Below are 12,394 nucleotides of genomic sequence, written 5' to 3'. Positions count from 1 at the left end.
AATCTAATATACTCAATTCTTCCTTTTAAGTGCTTCAATTGCTTGGCAAACAAAACCTTTCCAAATAAATAAATGTTATAATTCTATCCAATTAAACATATAAATATGGCAAATAACTTACATAAACATAAATATATATAGTTATATATTTATATATAGTATATGTTAATATATAAATTACTAAACATAAATTTATATAAACATCATAAATATGACAAATGACAACTCAGAATGCTAATAATATTTACAGTCTTAATAAATTCTTATTCTTTCAACTTAAAATTCTAAGTTCAAATCAATACTCATTTAAAAACTTCAAATTGGAATAAGGTTCGTCCATCACATTTTTTAATATGCTAGATTTTCTTAAAATATGACAAATAGTTTAAATGCCAATTATTTATAGACTGTCTTTTAACACAAAATAGTAATATAGATATAATTTTATCTTCATTTTTATGTTCACATTTCATCTTTTGGGGATTATCAGACACTTAATCATGTAAAAAAAACTGATTTCTCATATCTGGGGATTGTAACTGCATATTGATAGGACTGAGTCCCAGCATTCCTTGCTTCCCACCCCCAACCCTTTTCCTTTTGACTGTAAGGACACATGACAGGGGAGGTAGCAGCCACTATCTCCTCACGTAGATAGAGTCTGTGGGAGATGATGAAACCAGCGTGTAATTAAAGGCTAGCAGAGGGCATGGATGGATTCTTGGTATTGTTTAAGTCTGTGGCTATGCATGAATTAAGACTACCCTGGGGAGGGGTGGGGGCGCCTGGGTGGCTCAGTCATTTAAGCATCAGATCTTGATTTTAGTTCAGGTCATGACCTCATAGTTTGTGGGATTGAGCCCCATGTTGGGCTCTGCACTGGGCATGGAGCTTGCTTAAGATTCTCTCTCTCTCTCTCTCTCTCTCTGTCTGTCTGTCTGTCTCGGGGCTCCTGGGTGTCTCAGTCTGTTAAGTGACTGACTTCAGCTCAGGTCATGATCTCATGGTTCATGGGTTCAAGCCCCGTGTCGGGCTCTGTAATGAGAGCTTAGAGCCTGGAGCCTGCTTTAGATTCTGTGTCTCCCTCTCTCTGCTTCTCTCTCTCAAAAATAAAAAATAAAATAAAAAAAAATAATAAAAAAGATTCTTTCCCTCTCTCCCTTTGCCTCTACCCTGCTCACTCTGTCTCTCAAAATAAAGAAAATATTTTTACAAAGACCCACCCTGAATCCTCCTAATTGTATGAGCCCACACATTTCTTATTTAGCCTAAGCTAAGTTGCAGCTGGAGTTTTATCACTCTTAACCAAAAGAATCCTGATGATAAATTTTCTGATTGCTAGCCATTGTCCTCCTTTACTATCTTAAACCTTCACAAAACATTTGTTACCCCAAATCGCCTTGAAAGTGCTTGTGGAATGAAGGAAGGTGGGGAGGGTCTAACTTGCACCAAAGTGGTAGGGGGTGAGACGTCAGTATCAGAAGGCAAAATGAGGGACTGATGGAGAACTCTGCAAAATTAGGGATACAGAGCAAGTAGGAAGAACATAAAGGTCCTAGGGTCCTCTTACCAGACCTCCCATGGTTTGTGGAATGGGAAGTCAAATCATTTTGTATGAGTATGAAAGCATGTTTTCCAGAAGGCTTAGATCTCTAGGTGACATTTCCTTGCTTTCTACCATGATGGTAAAGTGTTACTGTGATACAAAAATGCTAAATAGTTAATTGTAGTAAAGGCGAAAAAAAAAAAAGTGCACTGAGTTTTGGACAGGACTGAGGACCTCAGACTCAGGAGAGAAAGATGGCATCCAGAAAGGATAGTGTCAACGGATCTGTTGTTTTTGCTTGAGTCTCATTCATTTATCCTGGCGATAGTACCTCAATATTCCCAACTTTGGGGCACAATTCTTTATCATCTTCTCGTCCATATAGTGGGGCTGCGTCACCCCTGGCTCCTGCCATGCCTTATAATTCGGTCCATTCCGATAAGAATTAAGCTTGCTTGTAGCCACAGCTTGTAGACTGAGTCACGAATCTTATTTCAACGAGTCAAACGAGACTTAAGTCTTTTATTAGAAGTTTTAGGGAAGGGAAACTCTGCTACTGAAACTGTAACTCTAGAACTGCCTTGAGTTGAGGTTGGGGTGGTGGTCAGTGTTTATCTGAGAATGAAGACAACATCAAGGAAAGCACAGATGGGTCAAAAAAAAATGGAGAGAAAAATTTCTGGCAACTTTTTCTGAGACTCTGATCTAGCAATGCCTGATTCAGAGATTCCTCTGGACTTTTCAGGTGCAGGAGCCATAGAAATTCCCCTCAACACACACCTGTTTTTTTTCTTTTTCTTTTTCTTTTTTTTTTTTTTTTTTTACATCAGTCACTTTGAGTTGGATTTTCTTTTGGGTGTTATTCTTCCAAAGGTGGATATATTACATGTGGTTTCCCCACTAGAGGGTGTAGCTCACTCACTGCACTAGGAGCAAGCCTTTTTTTTTTTTTTTTTTTTTTTTTTTTTTTTTTTTTTTTAAGAGAGGTAATGCTAGCAGGCTGGCCATCTAGTCAGAGGGACGTGGGATGGCACAAGGTCCCAACCACAGAGAGTGGTGTGGAGAGAGGCAAGGCTGGATATGATGCCTTCCATCTATGGGTGAGATGTTTCTCAATAGGACCACTAGTGGCATTTCGGATGGGTCAGTTCTTCAACATGCGGGACTCTCTAGTGCATTACAAAGTCTTAGCCCACTAAATGCTAGTAGTCCCACTCCAGTCTTTGTGACAAACAAAAGTTGCCCACACATATATTTTAAATGCCTGTTTTGAGAATAGTACTGTTCTACTTAAAAATCATTAGGTTTGACCAAGAGAGACTTGACTTGGATTTACCTGACAAATGAACTAGAGTTTCTTAAACTCCTTAAGACCAAGGGGGGGGAGGGGGGGAATGAGGTGTTTTGTTTTGTTTTGTTTTTAGATCCTGAGATCAGACTGAGCTTGCCATCAGTAAGGGATAGTGATTGACAATGGGGATGGAAATGAAGAGTCTCCAGAAAAGGGAAGAAGATGCTTATGGTGGTAGGGAGTCAAGTAGAACCTGGCAGCTGGTGATTCACATGTCATTCTGGGTTGAGGACAAGGTAGGGAGAGCCTGAGCTGTGGGGTCAGGAGTATTCTGTTAAACAGCAGTGTCATTTGGGGTACCGTCATCTCACCTTAGAGTACTCCATTGTGTTTTGGTGTCTCTTTGGTCAGTGTTGTCTTTATATGACTATTCTCAGAAAGATGTCTTCCACTCTCTACCTCTGAATCCACTGAACAATTATCAGCCACCTTAAATTATTTTTGGAACAAGGTATCATATGAGTCAAGGAGTGAACAAAAATAAATGAATAAAATATTCCCTATCCTTAAGAGTTCAAATATCACCTATTTTCATATTCTTCATGCTCCTCCCCATGCCTTGAAGGAGAAGTGAGAAGAGAATGTTTTGAGCAATAAGGAGTAATATTTTGCTACTTTCAAGTTTTGCATTTATCAATGCCCTCAGGACAAAGACCACCAGGAACACTTGAGTTGAACAAGTTGGGTTTAAGATTTGTTGCCCACATGAAAAGATGCTCAACGTCACTCCTCATCAGGGAAATACAAATCAAAACCACACTGAGATATCACCTCGTGCCAGTCAGAGTGGCTAAAATGAACAAGTCAGGAGACTATAGATGCTGGCGAGGATGTGGAGAAACAGGAACCCTCTTGCACTGTTGGTGGGAATGCAAACTGGTGCAGCTGCTCTGGAAAACAGTGTGGAGGTTCCTCAGAAAATTAAAAATAGATCTACCCTATGACCCAGCAATAGCACTGCTGGGAATTTACCCAAGGGATACAGGAGTGCTGATGCATAGGGGCACTTGTACCCCAATGTTTATAGCAGCACTTTCGACAATAGCCAAATTATGGAAAGAGCCTAAATGTCCATCAACTAATAAATGGATAAAGAAGTTGTGGTTTATATATACAATGGGATACTACTTGGCAATGAGAAAGAATGAAATATGGCCTTTTGTAGCAATGTGGATGGAACTGGAGAATGTTATGCTAAGTGAAATAAGTCCTACAGAGAAAGACAGATACTGTATGTTTTCACTCTTATGTGGATCCTAAGAAACTTAACAGAAGACCATGGGGGAGGGGAAGGGGAAAAAAAAAAAGTTACAGAGAGGGAAGGAGGCCAACCATAAGAGACTCTTAAAAACTGAGAACAAACTGAGGGTTGATGGGGGATAGGAGGGAGGGGAAAGTGGGTGATGGGCATTGAGGAGGGCACCTGTTGGGATGAGCACTGGGTGTTGTATGGAAACCAATTTTCCAATAAATTTCATATTAAAAAAATTCTCAATAAAAAAAATAAGATTTGTTTTCAAGAATGAGAATGCACATGGGAAGCCACAGAGAAGCTCGATAAAAGGATATTAGAAAGGATTTATTATAGGATTTAGGATTTTAAATTAATTTGGGGAAATTTTAAGGAAAACTGGTTTTACTCTAAATTGGATGCCCTCAGGAGTGGAGTCATTCTGCACTTTGGTGTCTTTCAAAGTCTTATTTTGAAAGAGGGAAGAATAGACAAAGGCTAAAGTTGTACTTGGTAGACAGGCAGCAGTCACTTATACTAGTCCAGGTAGAGGACGTCTGGTATTCTGTAGTTGGCATAATGTTCACGTTTTGCCTGTGTTCAGATGTGATCATGGAGTGGTACTGCCTTTGTCTTGATTCATCATGGTTACAGAGTGGCTGTGCCAGGTGTTAACATTCTGTGAAATTGTTGATGTTAAATAACATCGAGGCCCAGTGGTGAGTAGGAGTCTAAATAACCTGCAGGAATGCCCAGGTTGGCTCCTAGAAGTCACGGGCTTGTACTTTTCCTCACATTGTCATATTTTTTTTTTCTTTTTTTAATTTTCTTTTTTATTTTTTATTTTTCAAAATTTACATCCAAATTAGTTAGCATATAGTGCAACAATAATTTCAGGAGTAGATTCCTTAGTACCCCTTATTCATTTAGCCCATCCCCCCCTCCCACACCCCTCTAGTAATGCTGTTTGTTCTCCATATTTATGAGTCTCTTATGTTTTATCCCCCTCCCTGTTTTTATATTATTTTTGTTTCCCTTCCCTTTATGTTCATCTGTTTTGTCTCTTAAAGTCCTCATATGAGTGAAGTCATATGATTTTGGTCTTTCTCTGACTAATTTCACTTAGCATCATACCCTCCAGTTCCATCCACATAGTTGCAAATGGCAAGATTTCATTCTTTTTGATTGCCAAGTAATACTCCATTGTATACATATACCACATCTTCTTTATCCATTCATCCATCGATGGACATTTGGGCTCTTTCTATACTTTGGTTATTGTGGATAGTGCTGCTATAAACATGGGGGTGCATGTGTCCCTTCAAAAGAGCACACCTGTATCCCATGGATAGATGCCTAGTAGTGCAATTGCTGGGTCGTAGGGTAGTTCTATTTTTAGTTTTTTGAGAAACCTCCATACTGTTTTCCAGAGTGGCTGCACCAGCTTGCATTGGCACCAACAATGCAAAAGAGATCCTTTTTCTCTGCATCCTCGCCGACATCTGTTGTTGCCTGAGTTGTTAATGTTAGCCATTCTGACAGGTGTAAGGTGGTATCTCATTGTGGTTATGATTTGTATTTCCCTGATGATGAGTGAAGTTGAGCATTTTTTCATGTGTCAGTTGGCCATCTGGATGTCTTCTTCAGGGAAGTGTCTATTCATGTCTTTTGCCCATTTCTTCACTGGATTGTTTGTTTTTTGGGTGTTGAGTTTGATAAGTTCTTCATAGATTTTTGGATACTAACCCTTTATCTGATATGTCATTTGCAAATATCTTCTCCCATTCTGTCGGTTGCCTTTTAGTTTTGCTGATTGTTTCCTTCGCTGTGCAGAAGCTTTTTATTTTGATGAGGTCCCAGTAGTTCATTTTTGCTGTTGTTTCCCTTGCTTCCAGAGACGTGTTGAGTAAGAAGTTGCTGCAGCCAAGATCAAAGAGGTTTTTGCCTGCTTTCTCCTCGAGGATTTTGATGGCTTCCTGTCTTACATTGAGGTCTTCCATCCATTTTGAGTTTATCTTTGTGTATCATATAAGAAAGTGGTCCAGGTTCATTCTTCTGCATGTCACTGTCCAGTTTTCCCAGCACCACTTGCTGAAGAGACTGTCTTTATTCCTTTGGATGTTCTTTCCTGCTTTGTCAAAGATTAGTTGGCCATACATTTGTGGGTCCATTTCTGGGTTCTCTATTGTGTTCCATTGATCTGAGTGTCTGTTCTTGTGCCAGCCCATACTGTCTTGATGATTACAGCTTTGTAGTATAGCTTGAAGTCCAGGATCGTGATGCCTCCAGCTTTGGTTTTCTTTTTCAAGATCACTTTGGCTACTCAGGGTCTTTTCTGGTTCCATACAAATTTTAGGATTATTTGTTCTAGCTCTGTGAAGAATGCTGGTGTTATTTTCATAGGGGTTGCATTGAATATGTAGATTGCTTTGGGTATTGTCGACATTTTAACAATATTTGTTCTTCCTATCCAGGAGCATGGAATCTTTTTCCATCTTTTTGTGTCTTCTTCAATTTCTTTCATAAGCTTTCTATAGTTTTCAGTGTATAGATTTTTCACCTCTTTGGTTAGATTTATTCCTAGGTATTTTATGGGTTTTGGTGCAACTGTAAATGGGATTGATTCCATGATTTCTCTTTCTGTCGCTTCATTGTTGGTGTATAGGAATGCAACTGATTTCTGTGTGTTGATTTTATATCCTGCAACTTTGCTGAATTCATGAATCAATTCTAGCAGTTTTTTGTGGAATCTTCTGGGTTTTCCATATAGAGTATTATGTCATCTGCGAAGAGTGAAAGTTTCACCTCCGATTTGGATGGCCGATTTGGATGCATTTTATTTTTTGTGTTGTCTGATGGCTGAGGCTAAGGCTTCCAATACTATGTTGAATAACAGTGGTGAGAGTGGACATCCTGTGTTGTTCCTGACCTTAGGGGGAAAGCTCTCAGTTTTTCCCCGTTGAGGATGATATTAGCGTTGGGTGATTCATATATGGCTTTTATGATCTCAAGATATGCTCCTTCTATCCCTACTTTCTTGAGGGTTTTTATCAAGAAAGGATGCTGTATTTTGTCAAATGCTTTCTCTGCACCTATTGAGAGGATCTTATGGTTCTTGTCCTTTCTTTTATTGATGTGATAAATCACGTTAATTGTTTTGTGGATAATGAACCAGCCCTGCATCCCAGGTATAAATCCCACTTGGTCGTGGTGAATAATTTTTTTAATGTATTGTTGGAGCTGGTTGGCTAATATCTTGTTGAGGATTTTTGCATCCATGTTTATCAGGGAAATTGGTCTGGAGTTCTCCTTTTTAGTGGGGTTTCTGTCTGGTTTTGGAATCAAGGTAATGCTGGCTTCATAGAAAGAGTCTGGAAGTTTTCCTTTCATTTCTATTTTTTGGAACAGCTTCAAGAGAATAGGTGTTAACTCTTCCTTAAATGTTTGGTAGAATTCTCCTGGAAAGCCATCTGGCTTTGGACTCTTGTTTTTTGGCAGATTTTTGATTACCTATTCAATTTCCTTACTGGTTATGGGTCGGTTCAAATTTTCTATTTCTTCCTGTTTCAGTTTTGGTAGTGTATATGTTTCTAGGAATTTGTCCATTTCTTCCAGATTGCCCATTTTATTGGCATATAATTGCTCATAATATTCTCTTATTATTGTTTTTATTTCTGCTGTGTTGGTTGTGATCTCTCCTCTTTCATTCTTGATTTTATTTATTTGGGTTGTTTCCTTTTTCTTTTTGATCCAACTGACTAGTGGTTTATCAATTTTGTTAATTCTTTCAAAGAACCAGCTTCTGGTTTCATTGATCTGTTCTGTTTTGGGTTTTGTTTTGTTTTGTTTTTTTGTTTTTGGTTTTGATAGCATTAATTTATGCTCTAATCTTTATTAGTTTCTGTCTTTTCTGCTGGTTTTGGGTTTTATTTGCTGTTTTTTTTTCCAGCTCCATAAGGCGTAAGGTTAGGTTGTGTATCTGAGTCCTTTCTTTCTTCTTTAGGAAGGCCTGGATTGCTATATACTTTCCTCTTATGACTGCCTTGCTGCGTCCCAGAGGTTTTGGGTTGTGGTGTTATCATTTTCATTGGCTTCCATATACTTTTTAATTTGCTCTTTAACTTCTTGGTTAGCCCATTCGTTCTTTAGTAGGATGTTCTTCAGTCTCCAAGTATTTGTTACCTTTCCAAATTTTTTCTTGTGGTTGATTTTGAGTTTCATAGCGTTGTGGTCTGAAAATATGCACAGTATGATCTCGATTTTTTTGTACTTACTTAGGGCTGATTTGTGTCCCAGTATATGGTCTATTCTGGAGAATGTTCCATGTGCACTGGAGAAGAATGTATATTCTGCTGCTTTAGGATGAAATTTTCTGAATATATCTGTTAAGTCCATCTGGTTCAGTGTGTCATTCAAAGCCATTGTTTCCTTGTTGATTTTTTGATTAGATGATCTGTCCATTGCTGTGAGTGGGGTGTTGAAGTCTCCTACTATTATGGTATTACTATCAATGAGTTTCTTTATGTTTGTGATTAATTGATATATATATTTGGGTGCTTTCACATTTGGCGCATAAATGTTTACAATGTTAGATCTTCTTGTGGATAGATCCCTTGATTATGATATAATGCCCTCTGCATCTCTTGATACAGTCTTTATTTTAAAGTCTAGATTGTCTGATATAAGTATGGCTACTCCGGCTTTCTTTTGTTGACCATTAACATGATAGATGGTTCTCCATCCCCTTATTTTCAATCTGAAAGTGTCATTAGGTCTAAAGTGGGTCTCTTGTAAACAGCATATAGATGGATCTTGTTTCTTATCCATTCTGTTACCCTCTGTCTCTTGATTGGAGCACTGAGTCCATTGACATTTAGAGTGAGAACTAAAAGGTATGAATTTATTGCCATTATCATGCTTGTAGAGTTGGAGTTTCTGGTGGTGTTCTCTGGTCCTTTCTAATGTTTGTTGGTTTTGGTATTTATTTATTTGCATACATATATATGTATATAAATGAATATAAATTTTTTTTCATCTTTTCTCCCCTCAGAGAGTCCCCCTTAAAATTTCTTGCAGGGCTGGTTTTAGTGGTCACAAACTCCTTTAATTTTTTTTTGTCTGGGAAACTTTTTCTCTCTCCTTCTATTTTGAATGACAGCCTTGGGGGATAAAGAATTCTTGGCTGCATATTTTTCTGATTCAACACATTGAATATATCCTGCCACTCCTTTCTGGCCTGCCAAGTTTCTGGGGATAGGTCTGCTGCAAACCTGATCTGTCTTCCCTTATAGGTTAGGGACTTTTCTTCCCTTGCTGCTTTCATGATTCTCTCCTTGCCTGAGTATTTTGTGAATTTGACTATGATATGCCTTGTTGATGATTGGTTTTTGTTGAATCTAATGGGGGTCCTTTGTGCTTCCTGGATTTTTTTTTTTTTCAACGTTTTTTATTTTTATTTTTGGGACAGAGAGAGACAGAGCATGAACGGGGGAGGGGCAGAGAGAGAGGGAGACACAGAATCGGAAACAGGCTCCAGGCTCCGAGCCATCAGCCCAGAGCCTGACGCGGGGCTCGAACTCACGGACTGCGAGATCGTGACCTGGCTGAAGTCGGCCGCTTAACCGACTGCGCCACCCAGGCGCCCCGAGTGCTTCCTGGATTTTGATGTCTGTGTCTTTCCTCATGTTAGGAAAGTTTTCTGCTATGATTTGCTCACATAACCCTTCTATCCCTATTTGTCTCTCTTCCTCTTCTGGGACCTCTATGATTCTGATGTTGTTCCTTTTTAACAAGTCACTGATTTCTCTAATTCTTAAATCGTGCTGTTTTACCTTGATTTCCCTCTTTTTTTCTGCTTCATTATTCTTCATAAGTTTGTCCTCTATATCACTGATTCTCTGTTCTGCCTCATCCGTCCTTGCTGCTGTGGCATCCATCCATGATTGCAACTCAGTTATAGCATTTTTTATTTCATCCTGACTAGTTTTTACTTCTTTTATCTCCACAGAAAGGGATTCTAATCTATTATTGACACCAGCTAGTATTATTATTATTGTGATTCTAAATTCTGGTTCAGACATCTTGCTTGTATCTGTGTTGGTTAAATCCCTGGCTGTCGTTTTTTTCGTGCTCTTTCTTTTGGGGTGAATTCCTTTGTTTCGTCATTTTGATGGGATAAAAGGAATTAACGAGGTAGAAAAATTAAAATTAAAAAACTATTAAAATTAAAAAATTAAACACACACACACAAATCGAATAAATGATACTAGATCCTAGATGTGTTTTGGTCTGGGTGTTGAAAGTGGTTTGATAGATTAGAGAAAAAAGTTGGGGGGGGGGGGGGAAGGAAATCATTTGAGAATTTGAAAAAATGAATACACTGAAGTAAACTAAAATGAAATGATGGGAGTAAAATAGAATTTGAAAAAAATTACACAAAAATAAAGAGTATAGTGGAAAAAATTTTAAGAAAAATATTTTTAATAAAAATTAAAAATAAAAATGAATATTGTCTCTTTCTGTATTCAAGAAAAAGAAATGAAACAAAAAACAAATCATTTGAAAATTTGGAAAAGTGAATACACTGAAGTAGACTACAAATGATGGAAGTAAAATAGAATTTGAAAAAATTTACATAAAAGTAAAAAATATAGCAAAACAATTAAAAATATTTTTAATAAAAATTGAAAAAAAATGAATTTTTTCTCTTTCTGTATTCAGGGAAAAGAAGTGAAAAAAGAAAGAAAGAAAGAAAATTGAATAGATGGACCTGCTAACAGATTGAAATAGGACTGAAATTACTTCGTTTTCCCCTAGATGTCAGACTATGAAGCACTTTATAGTCCATAAACTAAGCAGACAGTGATATTTGTTCTTGAAGGGCAAGGTTGGCCCAGTTCGGCAGGGCTTAGTGTAATGGCTCCTTTCACCACTAGATGGCGCTGCTAGCCTACTGGGGTGGAACGTTGTGATGCTCCTAGGTGTGCATGCGCGTGCGCAGGAGCAGTGAAAATGGCCTGCCTCTACTATTGGAACTCTGTTCTTCCCATCAGCAATCACGCACCCATCCTCTGTCTTCAGCTTTCATCCACTCCCCGCTTTTTCACTGTCCATGACCAAGCCCCAGGCAGTACCTCTCTCCTGAGTTTTGTCTCAGATGCGGGTGTTTTCCCTGGCCCCTTACTTCCGAAGGACTGCGGCTTTGACCCCTTCCGCCCCTCTGCGAGCGGGTCTCACCGAGCGATGGCCGAATGAGCAATGGCTGAATGTCGGCTGCACCCAGGAACGCTTGCTGAACCCTGCTGCTGCCGGTGCCCCGAGACTGCAGCCAGGTGCCTGCCTGGCCCAGAAAAAGTTCACGAGATAGTGTAGCAGCAGCATTTCAGGGATTATGGAAAAATCACAATACACATCTGGCACCAGGCTTCACCCTTAACGACCCTGTACCAGCACCAGCGAATGTGGCCCTTCTCTGGGGTCTGCTGGGACCAGGTGGCTTCAACAGTCTCTACCAAATGTCCTTCCAGCAGTGGAACCGCTTTTTCCCGTGTGGTCCAAGAACCTCCTGGACCCCACTCTGTTCACCTTTCCCACCAGAGCACCGCCAGGTATGTAGCTGCAGAGTTGCAGCCTTTGCGCTCCCCTTGTTTACAGTCTCAATGGAGTTTAACCCTCTCCTTTCTCCTTTCTCCCTTTTTAGTTTAGTCCCTGGGGCTGTTTCCAATTTTCCACTTTCTCTCCAGCTTCTTTTGGGGAGGGGTGCTTTTCTCATATTCTCCCCCCCACCCCCCGTCTCTGTCCTCTCTCCGCCCGCAAAAGCGGCTCCCTTCCCGCAGCTTCTCGCTCCCCAAGTTCACCTCTCTGTGCCACGTACCTGCTGAATTCTGTGGTTTAGAGTGTGCAGATTGTTGTGTTAATCCTCCAATCAGTTTTCTAGGTGTGCAGGATGATTTAGTGTTGCTCTGGCTGTATTTCGTGGGCGCGAGACACACAAAAAACTTTTCATGCTGTTCCCCCATGTTGGCTCCACCCCCACATTGTCATATTTTTAAATAATCATTCATTTTCTTGCTCCCTTGCTGGACTGTAAACTGCACGAAGACATGGACCTGTTTTAATTACCACTGAGGTCCCAGAATTTAACCAAATCTCTCACTTTCATAAGTACTTAAAGAATATTTATTGAATAAATGAATGAATTGTCCAATTAGCATAACAGACTGTGAGTGGCTCAAAGTCAGGGGTCACTTTCAACTCAGCTCTGTAT

The 12,394-nt window shown here is 39.4% G+C and overlaps 1 protein-coding gene across 3 annotated transcripts in view; it reads left to right on the top strand.

The window, feature by feature from the left end:
- Nucleotides 1–12,394, top strand: part of LOC131506024 (sperm-associated acrosin inhibitor-like) — a 117,563-nt gene that overhangs the window by 6,034 nt on the left and 99,135 nt on the right. The window lies entirely within an intron of this gene.

Source organism: Neofelis nebulosa, chromosome 1 (genome assembly GCF_028018385.1).
Source record: "Neofelis nebulosa isolate mNeoNeb1 chromosome 1, mNeoNeb1.pri, whole genome shotgun sequence".
Lineage (NCBI taxonomy): Eukaryota > Metazoa > Chordata > Mammalia > Carnivora > Felidae > Neofelis > Neofelis nebulosa.
This window is presented reverse-complemented; position numbering and strand designations above follow the sequence as displayed.